The sequence below is a fragment of the Antechinus flavipes genome, chromosome 1 (assembly GCF_016432865.1).
Source record: "Antechinus flavipes isolate AdamAnt ecotype Samford, QLD, Australia chromosome 1, AdamAnt_v2, whole genome shotgun sequence".
In the NCBI taxonomy this organism is placed as follows: domain Eukaryota; kingdom Metazoa; phylum Chordata; class Mammalia; order Dasyuromorphia; family Dasyuridae; genus Antechinus; species Antechinus flavipes.
In genome coordinates this window covers 179,291,637-179,310,171 of record NC_067398.1, presented here as the reverse complement: position 1 = coordinate 179,310,171, position 18,535 = coordinate 179,291,637, and the positions used below count along the sequence as shown (strand labels likewise).

The following is an 18,535-nucleotide window of genomic DNA, read 5'->3' as shown; positions in this document are numbered from 1 at the left end:
AAGGAAGATATCACATCACTTTTCCCTTTATAACTCTCCAATGAATTTATCATGTATTGTTGAATAGTATACAAAATAACTGATCCAATTAGTATTGTGTTATTGTAAGTTACATGAATCAGGAGTCTTTATCTTTCACCATTTTCTGTATACATTAAATGCCTAAGAAATACTCCTTATTAACTATGCCCAAAGGACTATAAAACTGATACTCTTTGATCCAGCAGTGTCTCTACTGGGTCTGTATCTTAAAGAGATCTTAAAAAAGGGAAAGGGACCACTTGTGCAAAAATATCTTTTGCACCTTTTTTGTAGTGCAAGAAACTGGAAACTGAGTGGATGTCCATCAATTGGAGAATGGCTGAATAAGTTATGATATATAAATGTAATGGAATATTGTTGTTCCATAGGAAACGATAGGAAAGGAAGATTTCAGAAAAACCTGGAAAGATTTACATGAATTGATGCTAAGTGAAGTGAGTAAAACCAAGAAAACCTTGCATAGAGTAACAACAAGATTATGTGATGATTAACTGTGATAGAATTAGTTCTTTTCAACAATGAGGTGATTCAAGACAATTCAAGACTTGAGGGAAAGAGCCATCCAAATCTAGAGAGACTATAGAAACTGAATGTGGATAAAAGCATATTATTTTCATCTACTTTCATCATTTGTAGTTGTTATTATTGTTTGCTTTTTTTTTTCTTTCTTGTGTTTTTCCCCCTTTTGATCTGATTTTGCTCACAAAACATGAAAAATGTAAAAATATGTTTAGAGGAATTGCACATGTTTAACCTATCTTTGATTTCTTGCTGTCTGGAGGAAGGGGTATAAAGTAGGGAGGGAGAAAAATTTGGACCACAAGGTTTTATAAGGCTGAATGTTTAAAACAACCTTTACATGCATTAAAAAAAAAAAGCTATTATTATTAACAGAAAAAGAGATACACTCCTTATTGTTATTTTAAGAGTTAAATTGTGCAAGAGCACAGCCAGATGTCATAAAATATCTTAGGTTTCCTAAACCATTTTTCCTGAATCGCTCTGAAGTACCATTGAAGTGAATAAAATTGAATTGAACTGAATCAAAAAAGAGCTCCCTTTTATCCCCATTCCTTAAGGCTTCACATTACTTTCTGGTGATTTCTTCTTCTCTTTAAGATTATCCATAATGTTCATTTTGACCTGATTTTACCTATATAAAAATGTAAAGTTTTAAAAATTTTTATATAGGTGTTTCAGTAGGCCTTGTTTTTTCAGGATGTCTTCCCCAAGGTATGAAGAGCTGGAACAGAGTAAAAACTTGGGTCATAGGATCAACTTGGTGTAGGTAAAGCAGGGCATAACCAGAGAGAGTGAAGTATTGTGAAGAGCTCAGATATTTCTTTATTCTCTCTATTCACTTTTGTGGGTGGAAAAAGGAGAAAATAGGGGAAAGATAAACTATGACTTATTCTAGATTCTGCCCCAAAGCAAACTAACAATCTGGACCAAATCCAGATTGCTGCCTGCTTGTACAGATCTTGCTAAAATTGTTTTTTGCACTTCAAAATAAAGTTTTGTCGTTTAAAAACAAAAAAAAATCCATTTTTAGTTTGAGGGCTATACAAAAGCAGGTAGCAACCTGGATTTGGCCCTTAAAGACAGCAAAGGCTGAACCTTGCTCTATACTCTCATAAGAATTATTCTGGTTCTTTCATAAAAACATCCCAAAGTTCTATAACATTTTAAATTTTACAAAAGTACTTTTTTCATAGCATTTCCACAAGATGCTAATATTCTCTCCACTTAACAAAGGGTATAACTGAAGTTTGGGTTGCTTATCACTCAGCTAGTAAGAATCAGTATCAGGATTTCTGCTAGGTATGGAAAAAATGAATCTGATTAAACTAATTTCATCCATGTTAACATGTGAAGGACTGTCTCTTTTTATCTTCCACCCAAATATCCCTTGGATCTCGTGATCTTTAACTGAAATAATCAGACAGTAGTATTTTGGAGACCATGTTGGATAGTTGGAGTCTTTAAATTTCAAACGTCATCCTCATGTTGCAAGGGGTAATACTGGTGAAATGAGTGGAGAGAATAAAGAATTTAATCTCCATAGTACTGGATCCTGTGGCCAAAGTTTCTGCTCTATCTTAGCTCTCCACACCTTGTGGAAGGCATCTTGAAAAAAGACAAAAGGTTACTGAAACAGTTACAGCTGACCGCATATTAACTGAATTGAATAAGCATTTATTATACATGTCCTATATTATGAGTCTTTTATTTAAGTGCCAGGGATGTGAAAACCAAAATTTGCCTTCTGGGAGCTTTTCTATAAGGGGAAATCAGATAAGCAAATTCCAAGCTAGAGGAAACCTGCTTTCAAATCCCATCTTGGATGCTTGCTTATCCATACAATATTGGGCAGGTAGCATAATGTTTATAAACTGGCCTCCCCATTTGCAAAATAAGCAGGGCTGGATTTAGATGACTTCTAAGGTCTCTATAACTCTAAAAGATATGATCCTATGACTGAAGAACCACAAAGTAATTTCAAAGAGGAAGTTAGAACACTAACAGTAGGATGGGGGAGGAGGGAGGGAAGTACTGTTGGAGATCAGAAAAGACGCTGGGGGTGGGAGAACTGAGGCAGGAAATCCAAGAAGAGGTGAAGAGGGAAAGCCCATCAAGCAGGGGACAGATTGTGAAAGAATAGGACAGGAAAAAATGAATGCCTGTAAAGCAAAGAGGCGTTTTGATTTTAACATAAATTGAGGGCAGATGTGAACTCAATTTAGGGAGAGTAGGTTAGCTACAGATTGTGAATATGTATCAATCAATATTTAAATGCTGAGGATATGAGGGAAAAAATGAAATAATTCTTGTCCTCAAGGAGATTAAATCCAAAGAGACACACATGTATAAGAACATAGACAATATATGTACAATGAAAACAAGGCAGCTTTGTCAGGGAAGGGGAATCAGGAAAGCCTCTTCATGCATAAAACTGCACTTATTCTGAGTCTTGGAGGAAATGCATAATTTCAAGAGGCAAAGATGAGGAGGTAGTCATGATACATGAGAGCCAGCCAATATAGACATAGGAATAGCAGATGGAGTGTTGTGTGTACAGAAAAAATCTAGATAGAGGCTAGTATGGAATTAATCCTGAGATCATTAAAGATAATAATGTGTAAAAAGAATACAAAAGTAGAATGGGGCCAGATTGTAAAGAGATTTAATCGCTAAACAAAAGAGTTAATATTTGATGCTAGGTGGCACAATGGCTAGCTAGAGCACTGGACTTACAGTCAGGAAGACCTGAATTTATGTGATGGACTTGGGTCTTTTCAACAAGGAAGTGATTCAGGTCAATTTCAACACACTTGTGATGGAGAGAGTCATCTGCATCCAGAGAGAGGACTATGGGGACTGAATGTGGATCAAAGCATAGTATTTTCACTTTTGTTGTTGTTGTTGCTGCTGCTCTTTGCTTGTTTTTTTTCTCATCTTTCCCTTTTTGTTCTGATTTTTCTTGTGCAACATGATAAATGTGGAAATATGTTTAGAAGTGTATCTATTTAACCTGTATTGGATTACTTACTGTCTAGGAAAGGGGGAAAGTGGGGAGCAGGAAGAAAAATTTGGAACACAAGACTTAGCAAGGGTGAATATTGAAAACTCATTGCATTTATTTTGAAAAATAAAAAAAAAATTAAGGAATAAAATAAGGAAGACTTTAGTTTATATCCTGCCTTTGACACTTATTAAATGCAGGACGCAGAGCAAATCACAATCTCTTTCAGGCTCAGTTTTCTCATTTGTAAAATGATAATAATAGCAACTATTTTTCCAGGTTCTTGTGAAGATCAAATGAGATAACATTGATAAAGTGCTTTATAAATCTTAAAGCACTATGTATAAAAGCTCTTTCCATTATTATTTTTAATAGCTAGATTTATATAACTTACAAGATTTGGAAAACATTTTACAAATATTACCTCATTAGATTTTTACAACAACCCTGAGTGGTATTTGTTAATTTTATCATTTTACAAATAAGGGAATTGAAGGAAGGAGCACTCAGTACAGCCAGAGATTTAAAGACTGGCCTGGGATGAATCAGTTGCTCAGTCTATCACACACACACACACACACACACACACACACACACACACACACAGAGCTAATAAGTATATAAAGCAAAATTTGAAATCAATATGACCTATGATCAGTCAAATGTTAGAAATATTGACTTGACACCTGAACATGGACTGTAAATTGAGACATGAAATAAGTGAAAGAGTTGTGACTGGGACATAATGGAGATTCAGCAAAGGAGCCTAAGACAGAGCTTTGAGAATTGTTTAAAAAAAAAAAAAAGGAGTGATTAATTTCACTAAAATCCATATTGAAGAAAATATTCAATGATAAGGAATGGTTAATGAAATCCAATGCTACAGTAAGGTCAAGAAAAATGAACTATTAGAAAAGGAGAAAGGTCCAGCTCCATCTAGAGAGTTCACAAGTAGTGCCCTACTATGCATTTCTTCTCTCCCCTTTCTATTTGACCTCTGAATCCTTATCTTGGTAATATAAAAGTTACAATAGCAACAATCTTTACAAGGTAATGCTTTCAAATGACACAATAATAGAAATGGCAGGGGCATAAAAGATTAGGGAACTCAGTGGTTACCTCACCCTTTTCACATGAGAACCCTAGCATCTGAAAAGCTGAAACATTACAATCTGTTATGAAAATACACACTTCCAAACAGCTACCATGATTTTATTAAGACTTGTAAATGGATTTGCTTGTTATTTATCATAATAGCATCTGCATATGTACCTAAAAATCCATTTTTTCTCCCTATATATTTTGTTTGGCCTTAAATAAAGCAAATAATGACAGTACTTATTATGCATTTACACTCTCAGGAGTCCCCACAGGGTCCAACAGATACAAATTGAGAACCATTGATCTAGTCCAATTCCTCCAATATATAGACAAGGAAATGAAGCTTTAGAAGGCATGACTTGTCTACTTTTACATAGGTAATGGATCAGTCAGTAGAAGACCTAAATCTCCTGAATTTCATCCAGTTCCCTTTATACTGTATTTATACAGACCCCATTTCCAATAAAGTACAATAATTAAGCATACCTAGTTTTTGTGGCAAATTAACTTTTTAAAAAAATGGTTTATATTTTATTACTAAACTCTCATCATGTCTATTCAGTTTTCATTAATCATAATTTGTTCTTCACCTGGCTAAAAAACAAAACTAGGGCAGAGAACTTGAAGGTACTAGTCCACATTAACACCATGATACAGAGGATTTAATCCAAATCCAGCAATCCTTTATTAAATATCAATAATAGCAATATAATGATCCAAGACAATCCCAAAGGATTAATGATGAAACATACTATCTGCCTCCAGAGAACATGTCTAATATGGAAATGTTTTACCTTATTGCACATGGAAAACCTGTATCTGATTGCTTGCTGTCTCAGGGAGGCAGGAGGGGAGGGAAAGGAGGAGGAACAGAATTTGAAACTCAAAACTTAAAAAAAGTTTTAAAATATTTTAACATGTAATTGGGGGAAAATGAAATATATATTTGAAAAATAAAACAAAAACAAAAGTTGAATTTTCAAAAAGCATAAAACAAAATATCATACTAAGCTTTCCAGATACAAAGAGAAAAATCAGTCCAAGTTCTCACATTCTGTCAGGAACAGCAGAATACATGGAAACAGATGATAATCTGATGAGGAGGGAATAAGCATTAACAACTAAAGGGATCAGGAAAAGTTTCCCAAAGGAGAAGATCATACATAAGCCTACTTGGAAGGAAGCAAAGCATTCTACAAGGAAGAGGTAAGGAAGGGGTATATTCTAGGCATAAAGGATAGTTTGCACAAAAAGATTTAATGGACTGCTGAGTCTGGGAAAATGATGAATTCTGATTTGAACATGCTTAATTGAAATGCCTACTGGCTATCCAGGTGGAGATATCATATCTAACAGGAAGTTTAAAAAGAGTATGCATTTCATCCAGACTATGGTCTCAGCAAAAAGTGATATGTAGTTAACAATCCTAGAAATTTCTGAAATGTCAAAATTGACTAAAAGAACACAATTTTAGCATCTGGCATTTGACTGTTATATATATATATATACATACACACACACACATATATATATTTGTATACATATATGTATATATATATGTGTGTGTATATATAATATCTATATCTATATATATATATGTATGAGAATCACCATGTGAATCTTAGAATCATATATTTAGAACTAGAGAATATATATATTTAGAACTTAACACCCATCTAGTTCAATTTCCTCATTCTTACAGATGACAACCACCATTTTGGAGATAGTAAGTAGCAAAACTAGAATTCAAGTCCAGATCTTCTGAGTCTAAACTCAGCACTCTTCCCTTTGAAAGCTTCCATTTGCTCATTTTTACAGATGAGATGATTAAGATCCAGAGAAGCAAAAAGATTTGCCCAAAGTAACACTGCTAGGTCCTATGATTCTAAATACAGCATTCATTTAACATTCTACATCTCTAAGGAAAGTAGGTTATAAATATATTAGAGCTTTGAAAATAACTTTATTATTATACTATGTAATTTGGTATTATGATTATATATATGTATATATATACACATATATATGTATACACACACACACACACACACACACACACACACACATATATATATACACATGTATATATATAACCTATGATTTTCTTAGATTAGAGAGTTCCTGGTAAGAATTTCCTACCAGTGAAGATAAGCATCACATCTATAACTTAGAATTTTAAAAAGCTTCCTGTAGACACCGAGGTGAAAGACTTAATGAAAGCCATGAGCTATTATGTCTCGGAGGGAAAACTTGAACTCAGTTCCTTCTGACTCTGACGTCCTATCCACTATGCTATAAGTATTATAATTCCCATTTTGCAACATAGAAAACTGAATCTCCGAGAGAATAAATTACTTCCCTATGGCCACGTAAATAAGCCTTGCTGCCAGACTCAGAACTGCAATCGCCTATTTCTTAGTAGAGTGTTCTATTTCTTACATCATGCTGTCTCATTCCACTGTCTGTTCACTTTTTGCCTACAGGCACCATTTAAGTGCGATTGAGTTTCATTATAAAACAGAACACCATGGCATTAATTTGTTTTCATTGAAATTTCCATCTTTCATTAAGATAGAAAACATCAAAATTACCCTCTGTTTATATCTCAGAACATTCCTGTTTTTGCTTCCCAGTCTCTTCACTTGCCTAATCTGTGAGAAATCAAGTCTCCCTGACATGAAGGCCAACATGAAGCCCAGCAATAGGAGGAGGATGGCTAAAAATAGCCCTTTCCCTAACCTTCTTCACTGATTTAATTCAGGAACATGAAAGGTTTTAAGAGCAAGAGACTGATTACCCTGATAAAAGTGACATGCACAAGAAATATTGGACTCTTAAAGGCTCAAAAAACTTTGAAAAGATCAACAATTATACCCGTGCAAAAAAAAAAAAAAATAGGTGGGATGAAAGAGTTACTTTATTAAAAGGAAAGAAAATAAGAGCAAGGCCATACAGAATAATAATACTTCTAAGTTTCATCTGAGTTGAATGACTTTCCACTCACACACACAGTTTCTAGCATTAGTCCTTTCTAAACTTGGTGCTTGAGAATGGATGTGTATGTACATGCATGTTTGTGTGTGTGTGTGTGTAAACTAGTGAAAATTAATTTAATAATAAACATGGTTATGGCAATGGTTATGAACTACATGAAGCCACTTAAATGAATGTATGATGGTATGGATTTCCTTATAAAAAGATGTGGATAATGATAATCAAAACAAATCTTACCAAGAACAAATAATGTCAGCATGCCTTTTGAAGAATAAGCAAATATATTTATATGTATACAGAGTAAAATGGGCTATGCTTATCCATACTTGAATTGATTTGTATCTCTTGGGTTTTTCCTGATTAATCAAGTCCTCATATAATTATATCTATATTATGTAAGGAGCCATTAGCTACTGCAACCCATCTCCCTCTTTAGTAGGGGGTTTACACATAGGAAATTAAACAAAATTATGCATGTGGATTAAGATTTGTATCTTTTGTTTGGCAAAATACAGCACCAATTTCTATTAAAAACACTAGAGAGCATAGTGTAAAGAAAACTTTACTTAAAATAATTAGCAGTATCTATCTAAAACCTACAGCAAGCATTATTTGTAATGGAGAGAAGCTGGATGCATTCCTAATAAGATCAGGGGTGAAACAAGAATGTCCATTATTACCACTTTATTAAAAATTATTCTAGAAATGTTGGCTTTAGCAAGAAGAAAAAAAAATAAAGGAATTAGAAAAGGCAATTTGGAGATGATATGATGGTATACTAAAAAAATTCTAGAAAATTGTCCAAAAACTTACTGGAAACAATTCATAGCTTTAGCAAAGTTGCAGGATATAAAATAAAACCACACAAATCATCAGCATTTCTATATATTACTGACAAAGCTCATTAGCAAGAGATAGAAAGAGAATTTCCATTTGAAATTGCTGTAGACAAAATAAAATACTTGGGGGTGTACCTAACCCAACAATCATATGAACTCAATTACAAAAAACTTTTCACAAAAATAAAATCAGCTCTAAACAACTGGAAAAATATCAGCTGTTCAAGACTAGACTGAGCTAATATAATAAAAATAACAATTCTGCCTAAATTGGTCTACTTGTTCAGTGCCATACCAATCAAATTGCCCAAACATTATTTTACAGAATTAGAAAAAAAATAAAATTCATCTGGAAGAACAAAAGGTCAATAATATCAAGAGAATTAATTTAAAAAATATACAAAGGATGGTGGCTTAATAGTACCAAATCTAAAATTATATTATAAAGCGGCAGTAATCAAAACCATTTGATACTGGCTAAGAAATGAGTAGTGGATCAGTGGAATAGATTAGATACATATGACACAATAATCAAAATCTATAGCAATCTAATATTTGATAAATCTCCAAACTCCAGCTTCTGGAATAAGAACTCACTATTTGACAGAAATTTGCAGGGATAACTGGAAAATAGTATGTCAGAAAATCAGCATAGACCTATAGACACATCCCATACCAAAATGAGGTCAAAATGGATACATGCTGTGGGCATAAAGGATGATATCATAAACAAAGTAAAAGAACAAGGGATAATTTACTTATCACATCTTTGTAGAGGAGAGGAACTAGAGAACATTATGAAAGGCAAAATGGACTACTTTGATAACATTAAATTAAAATATTTTGCACAAACAAAACCAATAGAAACAAGATTAAAAGGGAAGTACAAAGCTGGGGAAAATCTTTACATCCAGTATTTCTGTAAAAGGTCTCATTTCTAAATATATAAGGAACTATGTCAAATTTTTAAGAATACAAGTCATTTCCCAAATGATAAATGGTCAAAGAATATGAACAATTTTCAGATGACAAAATTAAAACCATTTATTATTTGAAAAATGCTCTAAATCACTACTGATTAAAGAAATGAGTTACCACTTCACACCTCTCCGATTGGCTAAGAAGACAGGAAAAGATAATGATAAATGTTGGATGGGGATGGGAAAACTGGGACAATAATGCATTGTTGGTGAAATTGTGAAATGATCCAACCATTCTGAAAAGCAATCTGGAACTATGCCCAAAGAGTTCTAAAGCTATGCATACCTTTCCATCCAGCAGAGCCATTACTGGGTCTGTACCCCAAGGAAATCATAAAGGAGGGAAAAGGACCCACATGTGCAAACATTTTTGTAGCAGATTTTTTTGTGGTAATAAAGAATTGGAAAAGGAGTGGATGTCCATCAGTTGGGGAATGGCTGAACAAACTGTGGTACATGAAGGTAATGGAATATTATTGTTCTTTAAAAAACGAACACGCTGATTATAGAAAAGCCTGGGAAGCGTTATATGAACTGATGTTGAGTGAAACATGCAAAACCAGGAATACATTGTACACAACAACAGCAAGAATGTGTGATAATTAATTATGAAAGGCTTGGTTCTTCTAAGGAGTTCAATGATCCAAAGCAAATCCCAATAGACTTTGGATGGAAAATGCCATCTGCATCCAGAAAAAAGATCTAAGGAGACTGAATGTTAATCAACACATGCTATGTTCACTTCTTTTTTTCTGCTTTTTAACCTCCATAAATAAATAAAAGATTATGTTTTTTCCCTTTTGCTCTGATTTTTCTCTCCTAACATGATTCATAAAGCAAAATGTATTAAAAATAAATAAATTTACCAAAAAAGATTTGTACTTTTTGGAAGAACTCTCAAAAGGAATTTTTAATTTTGTTATATTTATTCTTCAAAATTCTTGCTTACCATCATCTGTAATTCTCAAATAGAATTTTCCCTAAATAAGTGCTGCTTCTAGTACTGCCAATCCATATTCTTTCCTAGTTTTTCCCTTTTATTCCCTTGATATTATTAACCCTTTGTTCCTCCAGATGAATTTTGTTACATTTTTCTACCTCTACAAAGTAATTCTTTTGTATTTGAATCATATGACATTGAATAAGTAAATTAATTTAAGTAATATGTATTTTTTATTATATTTGCTTGACTTACCTATGGGCAATTAATATTATTTCAATTATTTTGATCTGTATTTATTTGTGTGAAATGTTTTGTAATTGTGTTCATATAGTTCCTGTGTGTCTTGACATACAGACTCCTGAATATTTTAGACTATGTTATTTTAAATTAATATTCTCTTTCTATTTCTTCCTGCTGAATGTTGTTGGTAATACACAGAAATACTGATGATTTGCATGAATTTATTTTATATTCTGCAAATTTTTTAGTTGTCTTTCTAAGATTTTCTAAGAAAATCATCTTGTCATCTGTCAAAAGTAATAGTTTTGTTTCTTCATTATCTGTGCTTATTCCTTCAAAATGTTTTTTCTTGTCCTATTGTTACAGTTAACATTTCTAGTTCAATATTAAATAATAATAACGATAATGGATATTCTTGCTTTTTCCCTGAATTTACTGGAAAAGTTTCTAGTTTATAATCCCCATTATAATGTTGACTCTTAGTTTTAGACAAATACTATTCATCATTTTAAGGAAAACACTGTTATTCCAAGATTTTCTTATATTTTCAATAACAATAAATGTTATGTTTTATCAAAAGCTTTTTCTGAATCTATTAAAATAATTATGTGATTTTTGTTGTTTTTTGTTAATAATATGGTAAATTATGCTTGGGGTTTTCCTAATAATGAACCAGTCCTGAATTCCTAGTATAAATCTGCTTCTTCCTAGTTTATGATTTTTATGATATATTGCTGCAGTCTTCTTGCTAATGTTTTATTTGATTTATTGCACAATATTGCAATATTCATTAGGGAAAGCGTTTTTTTCTGTTTTAACTCTCCCTGTATTAGATATCAAAATCAAATTTGTGTCATGGAAAGAATTTGGTAGAATTCCTTTACTAACTTTTTCAGAAATAGAATTAATTGCTTAAAATATTTGTTGTATTCACTTGTAAATACATTAGGTCCTGAGTTTTTTTTTTTTTTAAAGAAGTTCATTTCTTGTTCAAATTATTTTTTTCTAGAATAGGATTATTTAAGTATTCTATTTCCTGTTCTGTTAATTTGGATAATTTATATTTTTGTAAATATCCATTCATTTCATTTAAATTGTCCTTATAACATATAGTTGGAAAAATAGTTTCTAATAATTATTTTAATTTCATCCTTGTTGGTTGAATTAACCTTTTTATTTTTGATGCTGAAAATGTGTTTTCTTTCTTTTTAAAAAATAAAAATAGCTAACAGTTTGTCTATTTTATTGATTTTTTAAATAGCTGCTAGTTTTATTAATGGATTTTTATTTCAAATTTGGTTAAACTCTTTGATTTTCAGGATTTCTATTTTGGTGTTTGTGTGTTTTAATTTGTTAGTTTTAAATGTTTTTTAGTTGTATGTATGCCTATTTTAATCTGTTGATTCTCTGTTTTACTGATGTCAGCATTTAGAGATATGCATTTCCTTCTAAGTACTGCTTTGGCTATATCCCACAAGTTGTGCTATGTACTGTCACTGTGGTAGTAAAGACTGTTTTACTTGTTGTTTTTTGTATTTTCACACCTAGCAAGGTGCCCAGAGTAAACACTCAGTAAATGTTTGTTTACTAATTTATTAACGACCATTAAAGAATAAAATATCTAAGTCCAATGAATGAACTTTATTTAACATGAATAAGAAAATGAGACTACAAAAATGTGGACAGAGGCTTAGGATAAAGATCCAATATTTTCCTAATTGGATGATTTTTCAGTAGGTCCCAAGTCATACTGTTAGATCTAGGTAAAACAGAGGACCACTACTGCCTATGACTTTGTGAGAGTTCTAGCAGGTGAGAAAGTAGATAAATGATGTGTTCATGTTTAGTTATAGCATTTTCTGGAGAGCAATCAAAAGAAAACTACAGCAATTGGAGACAGGTATGCATACATACTGACTACAACCTTTGGATACAATCACTGAGCTAGTAGTCTGAAGGAAGTGTTATCTGGTAGCCAAAATTTATACTATACTCCCATGCTGTTTAATTAGAGTTTGACAACTTGCTTTTTATAGGGCATAGAAGGTAAAGAATGCAAATTAATAAGCCAAGTTTTTATACCATCTGGTATAATCTAGCATATACATTATCTGTCATCCATCTCTCTGTCTCTATCTCAGAAGAGAATATTAATAATGATGAGTTATTTTCCCCCCAAGAACTTTGACCCAGAATAAAGAAAGACTTCAAGGCATTTGCAAATTATTTAGCTTAAAAATACTTAATCAAACAAGTTTCTCAAGTTATACCAAGCAAAGGTATCGAAAAAAAAATGAATATCCTTTATTTCACTCTTCTATGAGCCTGTGGCAAAAGGCAAGAAGGTTCCCATAGCTTTGAGTGAGGCTAATTACTGAGATAATTTCATTTTGTGTAAAAAAGCTAACTTTTAGGAGACAATCTGATCTTTGTCATGATTAATTACTTTGGAGGACATTTGCCAATCATTCTCCTATTTGGTTTTTGCTATTTTGTACTTCTCCATATTTCTGTGCTGATTTGAATAGAGGTCTCACATTATCTCCAAATCGGGTCCATAAAAAACTTGAGGTCTGTAATTCTTTTCTTAATACCTTTTATGAGAATATGGTAGGAGGGGAGAGAGAGGAGAAGAATGGCAACAAAAGTATATTAGACAAAGAATAACAATGATTAAGAATTAATATATTTTTATTTGAATAGAAGGTAATACAAAAAAAAAACCACCAAGCTCTACAATAATTATGTTCTTATATGGTAATTTTGTTCATTTGTGTATTTCTTTCCTTTCAAAAATATTTTATTTTAGGAATATAGTCTGTATATGTAGAATTCTATATTTGGACCAATATGTCACTAGACTAAGAGAATATCAACATCTATATTCAACAGAAACACTGAATTTTCTGACCAGCACTGGTTCTCTCCTATAAAGATCAAGCAGAAAGAAAATAGAATTCAATTTAATTCAACAAACATTTATTAAGTATCTTACTTGCCTATAATCCATACTTCATACAACTGCCAGATGACTTTCATCTACCCTGTATTTATCTAATAGGAACTGATTATTGCATATAGTTCCATGAGAATTTAAGCTTCTTGCAGAGAGGAACTATTTATTTTTAAGGGGGGATATCTTCAGGATTGAGCACAGTGCCTAGTACATAGTAAGTTTTTAATAAATGTTTGTTGACTGAATGATTGATGTACAGATCTGATCCTTTCACTCCTTGTCTTAAGTTTTTCATCATTCCTAATGGCATGTAAATGAAATGCAAATTCATTAGTTTGACATTCAAAGCCCTCCATAATTTGGTTCCAATTTAGCTCCTTAGCCTTATCACATACTACTCTTCAAACAAACTGGACAATTTGTTGTCTCTGATTCATATATCCCTGTTTTTCATGTCTCTGCCTTTGATCATTCTATTTCCTATATTTAGATGCCTTTTTACCAGTTGTAATCTTAACTGCTTCAAGATTCAGTTCAAATGCTAATTTCTCCATAAAGCTTTTATTAATATGACAAAAAAAATTCCCCCTCTTCAACTTCATTGTTTCTATTATTTGTATACATTTATTTGTGTCCTGTTACATTACAGTAGTTTGGACACATTTTGCATTTTTCTACTATTCTGCAAACTCCATGAGAAGGGACATTTAGTCTCATTCATTCATCCAGTCATTTGTTTGCTTATTTGTCTTTTCTATAACCAATATAAAACTCTAGATGAATAAGAAACTAAATGCTTTTTAGATTGAACTGAATAAATATGGAGGTAAAAAAGTTAACTTGTCTTTTAAAATATCCTAGCTCATTAAATTCATTTATATTTCTTTCATACAGAATATTAAGAGGAAATATAAATTCCTATTTTATATGTGGCAAAATACAAATTGAATAAGTAACTTAACCCTGACCACACGTTAACTAGAATTCAAAAGTTCCTGAACTCCTATTTCTGTGGTCAGACCACAAACCATGAAACATATGTGGCATTCCATCTGAAATACATTGAACTTATTCAATATTTTAAAGTGTTCAAAAATCTTTAGCCCATGAAAATTGTACTTAGCTTATCAAGTACCACAACCACACTAATTTCTATTAACCTTTCAAATCCTAATATTCATTTCCTTCTTTTGTTTCTGTCCTCTAGCCCTCTCTCACATGTCCAGCATAGAATCATGTAATCTAACGGGACCTTAGAGGTCTTCTGGCCTGACCTCATTAATGGTATAGGAATCTCTTTTGTGTTATCTCTGCCAGGCAGTTAGTTACATGATCTTTAACTGTTTTTAGTGACTGGGGAACTCATGGCATTTTGATACAGCCTTTCTATTGTTTAATAGCTTTAATTATTTGAAAAATCTTCCCTCCTATTGAGCCAAATTCTTCCTTTCTGGCCACCCACTGCTGCTGCTTCTGCTCTTTGGAGCTATTCAGAATACGTTTTCTGTCTCTCCCATGATAGTCTTTAAAATATTTAAAGACAACAATCACGACTCAATCCAATTCTTTTTTTTTTTCAAGGAAAATATACTAAAATTTTTGAAGGTGTTTTTGTATAACATGATCTCTAGATCTCTCCATATCCCTGCTACTCCTCTCCAAAAGCTTACTACTTTGTTAGTATTCCTCAAAAAACAACACTGAGAATGGAACATACTATCTCAGAAGTTTGTATCAAAGAATGTGATAGTGCTATTACCTCTTTAATTATGGGCAGAAGATTTCAAGTAACAAAACTGAAGAATGCATTGGATTTTTAAGACCTAAGTCACATTGCAGACTCAGATTAGAGCTAAACTAAAAACTTCAGGGCTTTTTGTTTCTACTTTAATAAAAACATAAATTGCTGCCATGCAGGCATCTTATAAAAGAAAAAAAAAATTCTTGTTGGTAACAACAATAATAATAATGATAAATAGCATTTATATAGCACTTTAAGGTTTGCAAAATGCTTTACACATATCTGATTTAATTCTCAGGTCCTATATTATTAATCTCATTTTATAGATGAGGAAACAGAGCCTGAGAGTGGGTAAGATTTAGGCTGAAAGTGGTTATTTGTCCAGGGTCACAGCTAGAAAGTGTCTGAGTTAGGGTTTTAGCCCAGGTGATCCTATTCACATGGTTGCTTTAAAAAAAGTATTATTTTTCTATGGTACAAATTGTAATGATGGGATTTGGAGAGAGCACCCTCCTCTAGGGCACATCTGACAGGGTGAATCATCAAAGATAATCTACAAAAAGCTACAAAAAGCATGTTGGTTCATTGAGTTCAGAATGTATTAGTCATTGGTGCTCTGTAAAGGATCTGAGAGCTAGATATAATCCTCAGGTCCAAAATAAGAATTCAGTGGGTGTCCAACGGGATCACAGACTTTGAAAGAGATACAAAAGGCAATCTATTACTGTATTTAGGAAGAAGCTGCTGTAATCTAGTGGCACTAGGAAGAAATAGCATTTGCTTTCAAGGTACCTGCTTTTAAGGGGACCAATTAAGTCTAGAATAAATAAAAGGTAAAGGTTCAGAGCTTCCTATAAACATAGAACTGGAGAACTAATAGGATTCCAACAGAAGGGACCCCCCCCCCAAAATGGGCTTAAGCCTATTTAAAGTATAATTTGGGGGGTATAATATCTAGATATGGAATTCTCTCTTGCCTATAATACAAATTAAAAATAAACCTATAAAAACACTTTTTCATCTTTGCATCAGTTTACCATCCATACTATTGATGTAGATTTTGAGCTTACTTTTTTCCCTTATCAGGAATAAGCCCATCTAGCTATTATCAGGAATAACCAAGTACTAGACTATCTGTTTTTACAGAGTGATTTGTAAGGACAGAACTCTTTATCAAATTCCATTGTCTATCCCTCAAACCTCTGGGATTCTTGAAACAACCTTTGCGATATTGATTAGCATATCATTTAGATAGATTTGGGACCTGGTCTGCCAGGTGCATTCCATCTGGCTCCTCTTTGATCCCTACCTCTAAACTCCCTGGCACTTCCCCTCCTCCTCTGAGAAAACCCCCAAGGTTGTATTTCCTCTATAAAAGATATGCCCATGATGAAGATCTTTGCTAAGTTCTTTTCAGGACTAAGCCTACTATGAAATATTCTCTCTCTCTCTCACCCCCTTATAATGTCTTCCCTTTAACTGTATCTTTCTCCTTACTATAACTAACTCTGGTTAAGTTGCTAAACTCCTCTATAGATTTAGCCTAACAGTCAATGGCACACTCTATTCCCACTTCATAGAGTATTTCCTTTTTCCTGCTTAATTGTGAGTTCTCCTAGGGAACATGTCTTTTTCTTGCTAATTATATGTTCTTCCAAATCTATATCATATTTGCCACTGCTAGTGCCTATTTTACCTCTTATTTTATTTGTAACTTCTTCTAAATAAAGCTACCTTTTGTCAAGGAGTACAATCATTGTGAATTTATCACATGTTTACTTCAAACTAGGAACTGCTACCCTGACCTCATCATTATGTCAGAACTTTCCTTTATGATAAAGAAAAAGTTAAGTAAAACCAACAACCAAGCAATGGCATCTGAAGATTATGAATATATCTTTCCCCTTGCCCCCTGTCCTGAAATGGGATATGCTTAGGCATTATCATCTAGGCTAATAACATGGAAGCGTGGGGTGGGCTTGGTTTGGGGTATGTGTGATAAAAGGCTATTCTTCCCTTTTTCCTACTTAACATCAAGTGCAATGTTCTGTGCCTGATTTCAAGCTAAGATGGGGAGGCTTGATGAACCTCTTCCTGCCATGAATGACTGAGAAGCTGGTTTTGTAGAGTAATAAAGAATCTTCTCAGCTTGAGTGCGTATGCAAAAGGTATGTAAAGATAATCTCTTATTCTTTTTCCTGGTTACTGCTGTTTGTCCTTTATATTGGAAGAGGATCAATGACATCAGGAAAGTGATGTCTTGATTTGTAACTGAATTGAATTTAAGTTAGGCAAAATTGTGCAAAATCGTCAGCCTCCCTCTCTCCTCCAGGGTCATGTAAATCCAGTGCTGAGACCAATCAGGATGCAGGTGGGAGACCTTGGCTTTTTTAAAGCTCATTTTATTTGAGGTAATACCCATTCAGTGATTAAGGCTGGGTAAAAAATGAAGCCTTTCAAACATGGCCTCTTTAACAACTCAAAAAATAAATAAATAAATAAATCTGGGAGGGGAAGACAGTCAGGTTTTCTGGCTGGAATAGCAACAATTGCTATTTACACTCATCAAAACCCAAACAATGACTAAGAGAAGCTAGGACCAGCACCTATTGTTGAACAATCAGTGAGAGCCAGAGTGATTCTTGTTTAAGGCATGGTCAAGTAGCTGCATTTGAATCCTAACAGGCTTTATCAAAGACTGTTTTTTCCCAGTATTTTATTTCAAGAAATCATAAGGAAGGTACTCAAGTTATTATTGTTTCAGTTTTATCTAACCACTTAACATCAACTAATCTTTACAAAGAAATGTTTATTTTGAAGATATAGCGATAACAAACAAAATAAAACAAAACAAAACAAAATAAAAAACAAACAAACAAAAAAAAATCCCTATATCTTAGGGATACCTATGGCTGATTCTACCAAATTTATGTCTAAAGCTTCCATCTTTCTCTGTCAAGGCTGGGTGCTGATTTTTTAGATGGAGCACTTTTATGCATTTGTTGTTTTTTCCCACCAAATATCAATAAAATCATTAAAAATTGTTCTTTTGGGAGATGTGTCTTACTTTCAAGTTGGGGTGATAAAACATACTGTGTTTTCTAGAGCCCCCACGCTGGGATGAAAAAACATACTGTCTTAGTGGAGGAGTGATGAGGTGAGACTCCCCTGGATGG

At 33.0% G+C, this 18,535-nt stretch overlaps 1 protein-coding gene across 1 annotated transcript in view; it reads right to left on the bottom strand.

Moving 5' to 3' along the window:
- Positions 1-18,535, bottom strand: part of ADGRV1 (adhesion G protein-coupled receptor V1) — a 671,454-nt gene that overhangs the window by 258,365 nt on the left and 394,554 nt on the right. The gene's annotated exons all lie outside the window — the stretch shown is intronic.